General features: G+C 34.7%; 1 protein-coding gene across 4 annotated transcripts in view; it reads left to right on the top strand.

Annotated features, from left to right (window-relative positions):
- Window positions 1-652: 652 nt before the first annotated feature.
- The window catches only part of cib (thymosin beta cib), a 28293-nt gene continuing 13130 nt past the window's right edge, over window positions 653-15815 (top strand). For all 4 annotated transcript variants that reach the window (XM_034973400.2, XM_034973398.2, XM_034973399.2 and 1 more), the window contains exon 1: window positions 653-813. The gene's annotated coding sequence lies outside the window, so the exon portion shown is untranslated. The remainder of the gene's footprint in view (window positions 814-15815) is intronic.

Below are 15815 nucleotides of genomic sequence, written 5' to 3'. Positions count from 1 at the left end.
GTTTCAATTCGATTTTATAACATAATTTTAAATAAGATAAAGTATTAATTTTTCGATCTTATAGCCCTATAAGATCAAAAAATTAATACTTTATCTTACATACAAACGGGGCAAAAAGTTGAACTACTGTGAATAATTTCAAATATGCGGGATCCCGCGGATCCCGCGCGGGATTGATCAATCCCGCATATCAATCCCGCGGGATTGAGTGAGCTGCGGGATTGCAATCCCTACCTGCTGCCCATTTGCCACTTCAGCTTCTCTAGTTCTCCTACGGATCTCATTTCTGATTATTTTGATCACGTAGAGAGGAATTCCGAGCATAGTTTTTCAAAAGTTCAGATTTTTGTAGCTTGCCATAACAATGCAGTAGGTGTAGCTTTCTACAATAATAATAATATCATTATCGTTTTACTAATAGCGTTTTGTTTTTCAATACATCGGTAGTCGTTACGGATTATGAATGAATCATCGAGGACGAAACATACGTGATACCTACGATACGAGTGATACGACAGAAAGATCGCTATGTGTACAACCTCGAAATACTTATTATTGAAAACATTCAATAATTATTGTCTCTAATATAACAGCAATAAAGGTCATTGTGTACAAACCGTTTAAGTTATTATGCCGCGTGTACACACCGCACGCCACCCCCGACTTTTATCGGTCGCACTCGCATACAACTTCTGTCTGTTGAACCTCCACTACGTTTGACGACGACACCCACACAAGTTCAGACAGTCGCATTTTGCCGGACGAGCACAGTGAACGTGTTTTATTAAACCCCTACGACACCAAATAATTTAGGTGAGTGATTCATTTTAAGCCTAATTGCAATTATATTATCCTGTTTCAACGTTTTCCTCAGCCTAATGACTCATTAAAAAAAAGTTTCATTATTAAATTATTATTAAGTAGGTACTTAGTCTGTAATTGTGTTCGAAATTCGAATGGATTTTGAATTTCTAATTCGCATAAAAGTACAGTGGCGTGGAAAAATATTATTTTGTACAGAAAAGAAAATATTTAACTGGGGAACGGATTAAAACGAAAAGTTTTGATTTATATCGTTCTGAATTGATTGTTTTATGCCATAACGGCACTTCGCCGGTTGTCGGTACGGGTGGGAGCGGTTGCATGACTTCATCTACGTATACGGCTTTATACCATCTGCCGCATACAATAAGTGAAAAATTCTTTTTGTTTCGTCGTGTAACTTCGTATGCAGTATCGATAATCGTATCAATGCATTCTTTGCCGTATGAGTAAGAGAATAATCGGCCGTGGCTCCATTACTTGAAGGCAAACCCGATTTTATGCATTAAGTTGTCGTTTACTTAGTACCTACCTACCTACCAACATTTTTTTCATATAGGTACCTACCTACTGGTTTTTGTATCCCATAATATTACATAAAGAATGGTTGACAAGATAAATGATTGTTAATTTGTCATGAGGGACTTTAAGGGGTTGGTATACTAGGGGAGATATTTTGAGTGCGTTCACAAAAAAATACTCCCACATTTTCGGTTTTGAAATAGCAGAATGAATTCATTCTTTTTTTCTTGCGTGCAAAGAGACTGAAAGGAAAAAAAATACGTATAACCGTATCTTCATGGTTCGTTTACCATCGAGCGAATTTATGCTAATAAATACAATTACTGCAAGTCGCTAACGCGGTCGTTCAACTTAAAAGCTCTTCGAATTAATAAAATAGGTGATTTTCATATTAGAATTTTGTTTTTTGTTTTTTTTTTATTTAAGTTATTAGGTAGGTACCTCTTTGGTAAAAACCCATACAGCGATAGATAGTTGTAGAATATGTATAAAATTAAAGTGTACTTTTTAGTGTTTGAAATTCGAATATGTAATTTAAGGCGCACTCACATTCAAGGACCCTTCTCGTACAAGGACATGTCTAATGTTAACGAACCCAATCTCTGTCGCTATAAATAGAATTCTGACTCGAAACACATGGTTGACACATCCAATAGCCGTTTATCGTTAACGTTAACAAAACAATTAAATAGTTATATAACAAACTTAAGTCTTTTAAGGGCTTGCACTATTTTTGGATATATAACGTTTACTTTCATCCTTTTACATTTAGGAAGATCTTGACTGAACCAAATATTAAGGTCCGGTGCTTGTTGTTCTAACTACCTATGAAAAGGTTTACTTACTTATTTATTTATTTATTTATTTATTTATTTTATATCTAATTAGAACGGCAGTGCCACTTACACTAACTAGAATGTAGGTATTTAATTGATGTGATATTTTCCTTTAAGTTAACACGAAACAATTAATACAGTATACACATCGACTAAATAATTGTAGAATTATACAGACATCGCGTCGACTTATTTGACTTGATCGATTTAAGTTTTCAATCTTTTTCCTTTAACAAAGAAAAAGCAAGATTAGTCTTATTCTAATTTTTTTAGTTGCAAATAAAATCTGGAAAAGTTGGCCTTTTCGCCACATTATTTAGTGGTTCATATGACGTCAAAATAAATAAATGAAATGGCGTGTCCTACCAAACCAGACTTCAGATTTTCCAGATTCCATCTTCATTACTTACCATGAACTAAAGTCAAAGTTAAAGTCCAGGTTAACCTGGAAGGGGAATAGCGTAATAGAATCACATCTACTTTTGATGTAGTACTAATACGTACGACGTTTTGAATATACCTACATGCGGTTTGATGAGCATAGTTTTGTTGACTTTTGACATACAATAATATGATTCATACAAACCACAATGGAGGAACAATTACCAAAGAGTTTAAACCGGTTAAGATGTCATGTCTACTTTCGCCGGCTTTCACGCGTCATAGCGCCTTAACGCCAATCGTTCACGAAATCTATAATTGGTAATTGCCTCAATTACGACGTCGCGACTGAGGTATTGCGCAAAAAAACATGAAACATCAGCGGCTCGAACTTTGCAGATGTTTTTTAACCTTCAAAGTTTAAGGTTACAAAAGGTACAGTTTAAGGTTTTTTAAGTTGGATTCAAACGAAAATACGAATTTAGAGCTTCTTCAGACTTGTCCTTGTCTCAGGATATGTGGGGTCAGAACAACTCCTTTCCACTCACTTCTGTCAACCGTCAACGCATTATCCACCTTTTCTTTGATCTTCCTCTCCTTTTTTTCTGACCACATGCAAATTAAATAAGAAAATACATTTTAGAGGAAAAATTGTTGATTACATTAAAATTGAAGAGATTAAAATAAAAAGTAAAATATTTAGAGGAATTATTCCACATTTTGTATTTATATTGTTTTGTACGCGATACATACCTACCTATAATATATTATAATTTATTACCTATCTCATAGCGCTTGGAGATAATTCAGGTAGGTGTTAAAGAATTCATGAAATAGGATAAGTACGAGTAGTTTTGGAGATTACCTCCTACATTCAAACTTACAAACTTTACCTCTTTATAATTTATTGTAGATTGTAGATTTATAAATTCACTCTTATTGAAATATCAGACAGCAGACTTGCCCAAATTTCAGAGGCTGGATAGGTACCTACAAGCTATAATCACAAGCAATTTCGTTTCAATTTTATTTTGAACGACGGTGTTGATTCAATGTATGAATCATCACTACTTCAAAGAATCAGAGAATATAAATTGCGTGAACGGACATGTTTCTTACTTACAGGACGACACCCAAAATGAAAATCAAGAAAGAACTTCAAAATGTTATTCTTATTTTATTAAAATCAGTGAACCAAATTCGAGAAAATTAGAATTAGAGAATACTTCATTAAAAAAATTTAAGCGACTGCCGTGCGTATTAAATTAAAAAAAAATTATAGCCTGTGTCACTGGATTTATGTAAAAATTCTAACCATACCCCATACATACAGTACAAATCTGTTCAGCCATTTAGAAGTTACGTTGGTCACACATATTCATAAACATACATAAATAAACTCTAAAAACTATACTCTTTACTCATAAATAAATTGTTTACTATGTAAAACTAAAATGGGCCTACATAATAAAATGAATGGAATATTTTCCTCCTAAATATATTTTAATAACATATTTAAAGTCTGATAATTTACTTAGAAAATGAATCATAACTTAGGTAGGTAGCAAAACCAAAGTTGGCAACTGTAAGCGATGCTTTAAGTACATAGGGCTGTATTTAGCATTACTAATATGTACGTGTTATGTATTACAATATCAGATAGGGCATGAATGGTAATGTTTACTCAGACGGACACTAGCGTATGAGTGAAAGAGAGAATGAGCGAATTATTTCATTAGTGTGATAGAGAGGGATGAACTTCCCGAATATGCGAATCGATTGCCGGGGACCAAACAACCCCCAATACCTAAACCTAAAGGGTACTTGTCTGCAGGGAAGTTATTCGCATTCGCACGTGATTCAAAAGAGAAAGCGAAATTCCATGTTACAATTTAACGATTAAATGCACGTTTCAGTATCGAAGCGTATGATGAAACAGGAAAATTAGCTATAAGTACGAATATTATTATTCATACAAATTATATATTTTAATGTTTGTGTTGTTGTATTAATAAACATTCGGATATCTTTAAATGGAATTGATTAATGTGTGGTCTTAAAGGACTGTTTAAATATTATTGTGTTATCGTTCAGCTTATTTTTCGCCTAAAAGTTAATTCAACAAATGACTCACAATTTAAAAACCACGTATTTTGAGTCTACAATGGTTTTAATGGTATAATGAATGATTATAATAATTTTCTCTCGCAATATTCAATACTCTGAATATATTAAGTAAGTATATATGGTTATATATAATGTCTGTCCCGGCTTTACTAACGTGTTTAGTCGTGTTTAGACGTGTATAATATAATGGTTATATATTATTCGTGAATATACTTTATAAATAGGTAGGTACATAATATTATGACGTCATAATATGAGTATACAAAAGATATAAACGTATACTTATTATAACTTCTCCTTTATTCTATCTTTAAAAAATATTATAATGGAATATATTATGCTATTATGAACATTATACATTATTTATTATAGTAACTTTGATAAAATGTGCTGTTAATTATTTATTAATGTGCTACTACAAAGAACGTAGATATATTATTTGACTTATTAATACATCTGTATTTTTGTTGATCCATATTGTCCACACTGACAGATAACATTTCGTTAAATTTGAAATATATAAAGATATTTATGTACCTACTGCAGATACAATAAATTATCTCAATGTGCTACCGATACCGTCCTAGGTACCCTAGTCTGTTCCTCGATCAATAAGCGGGGGATCTGCACCGCCATGTTAGAGGTTGAAATAATAATAAGGGTGAACTATAAAGCCCTAAAGCCCTTCAGCGTAATATTAGATGATGGAAGAATAAGGGAATAAAAATACATTATTATTATGATGTAGATAATATAATGTTTAGTCATTCAAATCAAATACTATTCAAATCGTAACTAATTCTGATATATAATTACTAAAAATTTATTTGTACCACACATTAAACCTAAAAATCAAATAATTGAAACACTTGATAGGAATTTTAAAAATAAAACATTAGAGTTTGGAAGCACTTTAGGTGACGTAGGTAGATACTGTGCAAATTTTGGTTGAAATCAGGTTTAGTAGAATCTGATTTACATCATCATCATCAACTCATTGCACATACACATATAATTACTCTGAAAAGATAAAGATGGGTACCCAGGATCGAATCCTGTATGTCCCGGCTAGGAGTCTAAAGTTTTAACCACTAGGCTATCACAGCTAGACATTCTATCTAAGTGACAGCTTGATTTTCATTTCATTCGGGTGAAATCGGAGACAGAAAGCTATCAGTTTCTATGTTACCTATCTGTAAAATATGTAAAAGGAGCAACTGATTGTTAGATCAATATATCTAGAATGTACATAAACTAGTTCTATAAACTCAAGATTTATGTTTTTTATATAATATAGTTTGCTTTATTTATAGTCTACTGTATAATGTAGACCCACTAAAAGGATCTTCAGAAAATCCCATTATATCTTCCCTCCCTCCGAGTCAGATCGGTGTTTGTTAGATAGTTTTAAAAAGTCTACAAAATGAATCCCACCTCTGATACTTATTTTTGTTAAAAAAATACTATAAAATGGCGTATCAGTAAATTTTTACTTTTGGCAATCTTAAATTTCAGATATTGTATTTAATTGGAGCTACATCTTTCATTTCAATTTAAACAACCGAACCAACTACAAAATAATTAACTATAAAAATATTAATTTAATTGGGTAGGTGCGTACCCTACTTGACTAACTTTTCGGCAACTAAACGCAGAACAATAGGAAATTCATTAACTTGAAAATTTAGAAAAAGAATAAATTCATTTATGCTGCTAACTATTTTAACTGTTATTCTTTTATGATTTAATTAATCTAACAAAGATTTGGAGGACTAAAAAAATATAAGAAACGCAACAGCAACCATCCGTGATGCTTATGCTCTTGAAATTTCTTAATTGCAACAAACTTGACGCTCCATAAAATTTGAAACGTAAGTTTTGATGTTACGTTCTAGCATCGGTGGGGGTCAATGACACTGTGACGTTTATATTTTTTAAATTGTACAGTCATCGGTTTCAACGAATCTTGTTCCTATATTATGTTTATTGAAATGTGTAATTGGCTGTAGACAGACTCTGACTAATTTTACGACTCATATTAAAAGTAAGTCCATATCTACTAATTCAGCTCCTACAAAACTGAATCTAAATTGTATTGATAGGACATATTAATTTTCTTGAACAATTTATAAAAAGGCCAAGTCAGGTTATACAATCTGTTCAAAATTTTTAATTATAATTTTTGGATTAAAATGTGCCTCAAAAGAAATCATTTTTTTTAAGCCAAATTGATTTACTTAAATCTAAATGTATAAAATGAAAAGGTGACTGACAGACTGACTGATCTATCAACGCACAGATCAAACTACTGGACGGATCGGGCTGAAATTTGTCATGCAGATAGCTATTATGACGCAAGCATCCGCTAAGAAAGGATTTTTGAAAATTCAACCCCTAAGGGGGTGAAATAGGGGTTTGAAATTTGTGTAGTCCACGCGGACGAAGTCGCGAGCATAAGTTAGTATTTCTATAAGAACATGTTAAGCTTATTTCACACTACGGGATATAAATTATATTATAGTCCAGTCAAAATAGACATTTAAGGTTACAATAATTCGCATAGGGCTAAAAATTGGTACTAATGTTGGATACATCAATAAAAATAGATGGGGACTTTTCACAATTAATTTATATATTGGTGTTCCCAATACATATTTGTACCCATTTTTAACCTATGCGAATTATTGTACCCTTGAATGTCTATTTTGACGGGACTATTCTAGAATTTATTGCGTAGCAATATTATTTATAACCACACATTATAAAACATGTGTAGGTACCACCTAATGATTTCTAAAACCAATCACGTTACATTATATTGATAGCCTGTGTCTCTGAAGGTGTGTCAGTATCGCAAAATGCAGATTGAACGTATACCGCATGTAAATCGTGTGACATTCTCAATATGCGCCCGCCTTAGCTTTGCAGCAGAGTCTATTACACGCGACGTGGCACCGAGACAATCGCTGGCATTGTCTTCGTACGCTATTGTCTGATTACACGCCCGATAAACCTATCCTGCCTGATGTCTAACTGCCTACGAAACGAAATAGATTCCAAGATGAAAATAAAAGAAACTGTCTGACAAGCCGTGATCCGCCTCCTATGCTAGATGTCGGAGGTCCGGTCCTGGAGACGCACCTTTAAGCAATTAATTACCTATCACTTGTTTTAACAGTGAAGGAAAACATCGTGAAGAAACCTGCCTGCCTGAGAGTCCTTCTTGATGTTTTCAAAGGAAAGGAGATCCGTTCTCAGTAGTGAGACAGCGATGGGCTGATAATCATGAAAAAATATGTTTACACAGAAAAAACGGAAGTTTAAATATCAACCTATAAAAGTCAAATCGTTAAATGAGGCATCTTTGATTTCAGCGCTATTTTCTAAACACTTTCTCATGCGATTGTAGTCAACAAGTCATAGATTTTGATTTTTAACTGCACTTCAATCTAAGCATTCTAAGCTCGTCTAAGGTTTTATTAATGCGTATTTTTAAACATCGACCTTCATCTTTTACTTGTGTTTTACTTAGTCTAAGGTCTTTTAAGTAGTACTTAGAAATTCTTTGGGTCTTTTTTAATGGGTTTTTGGGTTTTTAACAGACTTCAAAAAAGGAGGAGGTTCCCAATTCGTCGGAATCTTTTTTTTAACTATGGCTGTGCAGCTCTAGATTCTAGTTTTTAGTTACTGTATTAAGTATTAGAATTTTTTATGCGGTCAAACTATTTAAGTATGCTTTTAAAATTACACGCTTTTAATTAATATAAGATGGACAATAAAAAAAAAAGTTCAAAAAAAAAAAAAAAAGATGGACAATTGTTGTACCTATCTACTGAATCGATAAGTACATGAGCTATTGTCCGATTAGTGGCTAGATAAAGCCGCCTACACACGACAACCGATAGCCAGCACTTACCATCAGCGGAAGTCATTATAGCGTCGTATATTTTTATGACTTCCTCCGTGTGAAATGAACGATTATTTTGTAATTATGTTTTAAAGATGTACTAACATTACTCATTACGTAAGTAGGTGAAAAAACCGGTCAAGTGCGAGTCGGACTCACACATGAAGGATTCCGTACTAGGTACACTATATGTACCTACTTTTTATTTATATTTAATTTGCATGGCGGCCATTTTGACAATTCGTCATCTTGGGTTTTTTATTACTTTTTATTATAGAGGCAATAGCAATAACACTGTGAAAATGTCAACTCGATACCTATTACGGCGCGGTATCTTGCTGTCAAACGTCCGGCTAGAGAGAGACAGCAATAGCCACAAAGCAAAAAAGAAGGAGAAGAAGAGAGACAGCAAATTAAATGTCGCATTGCTACTGTTGTCGCGTTGCTGTCGCTGCTGCAACGTTTCACGTAATGACCCCGCGGGTTTTGAGATACAGGCCCGCTAACAGACAGACGGACAGAGCGGAAGCTTAGTTATAGGGCCCGATTGCACCCATCTGGTACGGAACACTTGAAAAGAAAATCGCAGTCTAAGACTCAATCGCCAAAAATCTGTGAAACATAAAAAAGCGCGAAATTCTAAACATAGTGTTCAAATGTCAAACAAAACATCGGTCTGTGTGTCTGTAATGTTATTTATAGCGACTGGCGCGAGTACAAGGCGAGAAATAGCGCATCTCGTCATGGAATTTATTCCACACCTACGTGCGCTGGAGAAGCTAGGTACATCACCTAGAAATCTAGATCATTTTAGGTATCGTCGCTGCGCATGTTAAATGCAAATCCGCTACGTGGAAAAATCAGAGGAGACTCTAGTCAACTTAATTTTGTTGAAAAAAGCTTTTTATTAGGGTTCCGTACCTCAAAAGGAAAAACCGAACCCTTATAGGATTACTTTGTTGTCTATCTGTCTGTCTGTCAAGTAACCTACAGGGTACTTCCCGTTGACCTAGAATCATGAAATTTGGCAGGTAGGTAGCTCTTATAGCAGACATTAGGGGAAAAATCTGAAAACCGTGAATTTGTGGTTAAGTATATCACACAAAAAAATTAAATTGTGGTCATGAACAAAAAATTTGTATTTTCCATTTTCGCAGTGAGACAACTACATAATATAGGTATCAAGTGATGTATCATATGAAAGGGCTTCACTTGTGCATTCTAAAACATATTTATATTTATTTTTATGCATCATAGTTTTTGAATTCCTTTCGTGCAAAATGTCGAAAAAATGCGACTGTACTACGGAACCCTCATTGCGCGAGCCTGACTCGCACTTGGCCGGTTTTTTACTTGTATACATTTTGTGAAAATTTCAACTCTATCTTATGAAATACAGCCCGCCGACAGACAGACAGACGGACAGAACGTGATTCTCTGTGAGGCTTAGTAATAAGGGGTAGGTATGTAGCAAAAACTGTCATACCCTTTCCAAGTTACTCCGCTACCAGCATATTTAGACTGCATCATCACTTACCACCAGATGAGATCGCAGTCAAGAGCTAACTTGTAACGGAATAAAATAAGATAGGGTCCCATTGGCATATTTCGGATACGGAACCTTACGTACGGAACCACGAACTTTCATGTTTCTGATCTCATTTCGCCCTTTGTTACCGTAAACTATTGTTCTTTTGATGTGGTTGTTATCAGAGGTAATGTTTATTGTCGAACGAACAAAATTTGTGTTTGCGCAACATTCGGCATTATCTAAATCCAACAATACAAGTCCGTCTCAAATACACAAGCGATCAGCCATACTTATCATATCAGTATTCTGCCACAGCAGTATTTAAGTATCATGTATTGTATGTCATCATCATCATCATGATCGACCCGTGCTCACCACAGAGCACGGGTCTCACTCCCAGAGTGAGAAGGGTTTTGGCCATATAGTGTACCACGCTAGCCATGTGTGGATTGGTAGACTTCACACACCTTTGAGAACATTATGGAGAACTCTCAGGCATGCAGGTTTCCTCACGATGTTTTCTTTCACCGTTAAAGCAAGTGATATTTAATTACTTAAAACTCCGAAAAGTTAGAGGTGCGTGCGCTGGATCGAACCCCGACCTCCGATTAGAATGCGGACGTCCCAACCACTAGTATATTATGATTTGATTTGAAATAGATATACGACTTATATTTTGAGCTATGAAAAAACAAATTGGCTAGGTAACTAATAAGTAATAAGTTATAAGGAACATAAATTAGTAAAAATGTACAAATCGTGTCATTTTATATTACTTAGTAAAAAAAACCAATTCTAAGTAATGGGGTTAGGTATAACAAGTTGTAATAAAGAAAAACACTACGCGACCTTGCCAAGAAAACAAACTAAAAGTAGCTAAATATTTTCACATTTGAAAATGGCGCTGTATCTAGAACTGCCATATTGATTTTTTTTGATTGATTCTAAAGATATTTAGAAGTTATCGTGGAATAAAGCAACTCACATACATATGCAGGTATAGTCCGCGACAGGTCGAGATGGTAATCTGGGTATGAGGCAGGGGACGCCCCGCTCACCCGCACGTCGCCCGCACCGGGTAAGCGCGGGGGCTGGGCGGGTGTGCGGGGCGTTTCCTCCCCGATTGCCAACTTTACCTCTCGCGAACTATATAACCCTGAAAATTCTACCCAAAAAAACAAAGATTCCTCCTCATTTTTTAAAGTCAATTAAAAAAGGAGGAGTTCCTTTTCAATTTATGAAAATATGTTCTAATTAAAATGAACCTGACTAAATTAATAAAATCATCTTCATTTCTTTAATGTACCGGATATCCGTTGAAGTGCACGTAAGATATCCCTCTGTCATTTGATACTACCGGAGCACGGAGTTCCCAGAATGTTGCCAGGCTAAATTAATTAATAGCAAAAACTCCCCACTTTTACCTATGTTAATTATACCAGTCATCTGGGTGACTTTATTCTTTGCAATTCTGCTAAATAAGAATTTTAATGTATGCTTTATCAATTGTATATTCATGTTATAACCTTACTTTTCCTACTAAATTATTATTTACCATCTAAATGAAAAGTAGCTACTTACTTATTACCTACTTAATAATAATGCTTAGTTCGAGTTTTATTTTTGAATTTGTGAATTAACGTTTTAAATTATTCGTCACCGTACTCATCATTAATTGTTGGGATTTTAATCAATAAGTTTTAAAGTCCTGCATACCTCTATGACATATTGATTTATAAACTAAACTCGAATAAACTATTTAAAGACTGAATAAAAACGATGATAATGATAAAAATATCAGGCAAAAAAAACCAAATTATTCACGATACTTACATCAATTTCGATATTAATGTGAATACAAAATTGAAAACCATACGTTTGATTGACAAATCAATATACAGAAATCGTATAGAAATGCTAATCTCATCTGAACGCGTCGCGCATCGAAGGTCGGCTTCAGATGGCATACAAAGCGACCTACTTCGCACATTGCAGCCATTTATGGTGAAAAGGCGTATGTACTTCGTTTGTGTGCTAGCCTTTATACATCTCAGGCAACAAGGCTGTCTTACTTACACGCATCTACAGATGTCCCGATATATTTTCTCCATTCCAAATATGGTACCTATATACGAAGCTGTGATAGCCTAGTGGTTAGGACGTCCGCCTTCTAATCGGAGGTTGGGGGTTCGATCCCGGGCAAGCACCTGTGACTTTTCGGAGTTAAGTGCGTTTTAATTAATTAATATCACTGGCTTTAACGGTGAAGGAAAAAAATTGTGAGGAAACCTGCATGCCTGAGAGTTCTCCATAATGTTTTCAAAGGTGTGTGAAGTCTACCAATCCGCACATGGCCAGCGTGGTAGACTATGGCCAAAACCCTTCTCACTCTGAGAGGAGACCCGTGCTCTGTAGTGAGCTGGCCATGAGTTGATCATGATGACGACTGACAACATCGCGGCTATACAATTGCGTCTAGATTCTAGACATTGGTACTGATTCTGAGCACAACCTAATTTTAGAGTATTCGCAATTCGTAGTGAGCCGGCGATGGGTTGATCATGATGACGATGAAATATGGTATTACAATAGTTTTTAGGGTGTCAGTCCACTAAGTGGAGAGGAGTTGAATGGAGTGAAGATGTGTTTAACTGGATCGGAGTTGTCATACTTAATTAAAGGTAACTTGCAATTTTATCCCTTCTTAACACTCTGGCTTTGTTAGTTTTATTTACTGGTTATCAACTATGTACTAAACTCAGGATTTAAAAGTTTATTGGCTAGTCGGCCTGTCTCAATCTAACTTAATTTTCATATTTATAAGTAGGTATTATTGAACGTGTTTTTAAAACTGATGTTGGCACGTGTCTAGATGCTTTACATCCCAGAACAAGGCTGTTTTATGGCAATCGTATGTCACGAAGCACGATCTTCTGGAATGCACCGTATTTATAGACGGCAAGGTCGTCCGTGATTCTGCGTATATCTTCTTGAAATGGCGAAATGTTTTGTATTTGAATCACGATAAATAGCGGAATTTCGATATCGCTCGATACTCTATCTGTGATGATAAATGAACTTCGGATAACGAATTTTGTGTGAAACATTAGACTCAATTTTATGATTTTCAACAAAGGAAAAGCTGACTGAAATTTGCATGCAGATATTATCTATTATGATGCAGACATCCGCTTAGAAAGGATTTTTGAAAATTCAAACCCTAAGGGGTTAAAGTATGGGGCAGTTAGTAGTTCATGCGGACGAAGTTTATAAAGTAATATAAGGTAATATAAAGTATAGTGGTATAAAATTTATTATTCAGGGTGAAGTCCAGTGTTCAATCCTGGGTTCAAAATCTCTAGTTTTTGGGAGAAATATGCGTTTTAAGCAATTAATTATCTCTTGCCTTATCGGTGATGGTAAAAATCGTGCAGTTGAAATCTGAAATTTAGAAATCTGAAACGTGAGTTATCCATAATGTTCACAAAGGTGTGTGTAGCTTTCCAATCCGCAGTTGGCCAGTGTAGTAGACTATCGCATGGAGAGAAGACCCGTCCTTAGTAGTGGGTTGGCTTTGAGTTGAGATGATATGTTTGCTCTTCCAAAATACCTAATGTTTTGGTGACCTAAATTTTCTTCAACGTCGACGTTGTACCTACACACTAATTACCCTGTGAAATGGGTTTGGTAATTTACTTCTATAATACCTATGCGTCGTTTAAGAGATCTAGAACTATTTTGGTAATGGTGTCGGTAAATTATTACCTATTTGCGTATTAGCCATTTATTTCCAGGTCATTATTTGTGCTAAAGTTGGTCTTAAATAAATCTTTTACGACACTTTACAAGATTTATGGGAGCTATTTCTCTTCTAAATAAGACCTTTTCGACGATTGTCACGAGTAATTTTTTACGTAGCCTTTCCTTTCTCTGTAGAGCAATGTAATCATTTATTTTAATGGCTATAAGAAAGATATGAGATAGGAATAAAGAGATGTCTTAAAAATAATATAGATACTTACAAAGATAATATTAAATGTTATGGGCTTATAAAGCCATCTGGGGATCTGGGTTTGAAAGTCGCTATAAATTTTTTGTTATCTTTTAAATTATAACTTTTCGAAGAGCCACCAAACAAAAAGAAGAATTATAATTATATACTTACGTAGGTATATCTTTTTGGTTCTATTGAATCAGGAGAAAAGTCTTGTTTCACTGTTGGTTACATAATGTCGAGTTTAAAAGAAAGTACAAGTATCTATTTTTCTTAAAAGAAAAGTGTTAGACACTTTTTCAGACGCAAATCTTGCTCTGCCTCAAACGAATAGGAAAATAGAATAAATAGATCAGATATTTTTGTTATATCAAACCTTGAGTTTGCTGTTTTGTGTGTAGTTTCGTATTTCTTAATTAATGTTAAATGACAATGATTTGCCAATTCGCACTGAGCCAGCGTCGCGGACTATGACTACTAGTACTACCCTTCTCATTCTGAGAAGAGACCCGTGCTCAGTAGTGAGCCGATAATGGGTTGAAGATGATGATAATGAATTTTTGTTATGACAAAATTACGATAAGAAAAAAAATACAGTTAATTTATTTCATGTAACTAGTTCGTATCTCCCTTACACAAATTATGCAACGTCTGCAATGTACGTCTGGGACTTTGAGACTGGTTATTACAAGATAGGTACGCAATCTTTAGTTTATTAAAAACTTTAAAACTATACCAAAGAAGCTAATGCTTTTAAGCTGTAAAATGCCCTATAAACCATTGCCATTCACGTTGAGAAGCATTAGAAACTGTAATGAAATGAATAGGTGTTGTAAATCAGTAAAACGGTACCTACGCGTAAGCGGCGCGACGGCCGCCGCAGTCGGCACCACAGCTACCGATATACCTACTTACGGTGAAATTTTAATAACCTTAACTTTCTACGGTCTGGCTCTGGCTCAGACGGTAGACGTTTTGTAGGGACGCAGTTAGAAAACTTTATAAGTACATACGATTTTATTATTTTATACTTCTCTCCGCTACGCTTCAGTGGAAACGTACCATAAAGGTATTTATTTCTATTACTTTCATTGACGTTTTGACGATTTTATTTTACTAGTAGGTAGGGGTACACAAGTCCTGGACTAAAATTTTAAAGCATAGTTTATAAAACGGTTGCCTAATAGGCGGTATTTAAATTTTAAAACATAGTATCACACGAGTATTATAATACTTAACTATGTAGAGTTTCATACACTACTTTATCAGGTAACAATATTTTGTCAAAATTCAAATACATAGTTCAGCTTTTCTTGATAAATATTGCAGGAAAAAAGATTGAAGTAAAATAATTATTCACTGTATTTAGGAGCTACCGTGTATACATTTTTCATTCTTATCATCCCCTTTAGTAATTTGATAGTCTTAAAATATAAAGACTTGAGCACCAAAAAAATATAGCCCTCTTTTAAACTTGTTAGGTTTTAAAGACAGCCAAAATAAAATGAGATTGTACCAAATTTATTCTCCACACGCAAAGGGAGTAATTTTATATGCTCGCAACCCTACAGCTCCCACGTGACTCACGTTAAGGTTGCCAGGCCCTGAAATGCAAAAATCGGACTTACTATATTAAGGCCGGATATTTTGTCCTAAAAACCGGACATGATCTTTTAATAGCCAAACACCTTTTTA

The sequence above is a fragment of the Maniola hyperantus genome, chromosome 11 (genome assembly GCF_902806685.2).
Source record: "Maniola hyperantus chromosome 11, iAphHyp1.2, whole genome shotgun sequence".
Taxonomy (NCBI): Eukaryota; Metazoa; Arthropoda; class Insecta; order Lepidoptera; family Nymphalidae; genus Maniola; species Maniola hyperantus.
The sequence above is the reverse complement of the archived record's forward strand: the minus strand, read 5'-3'. Positions and strand labels throughout refer to the sequence as shown.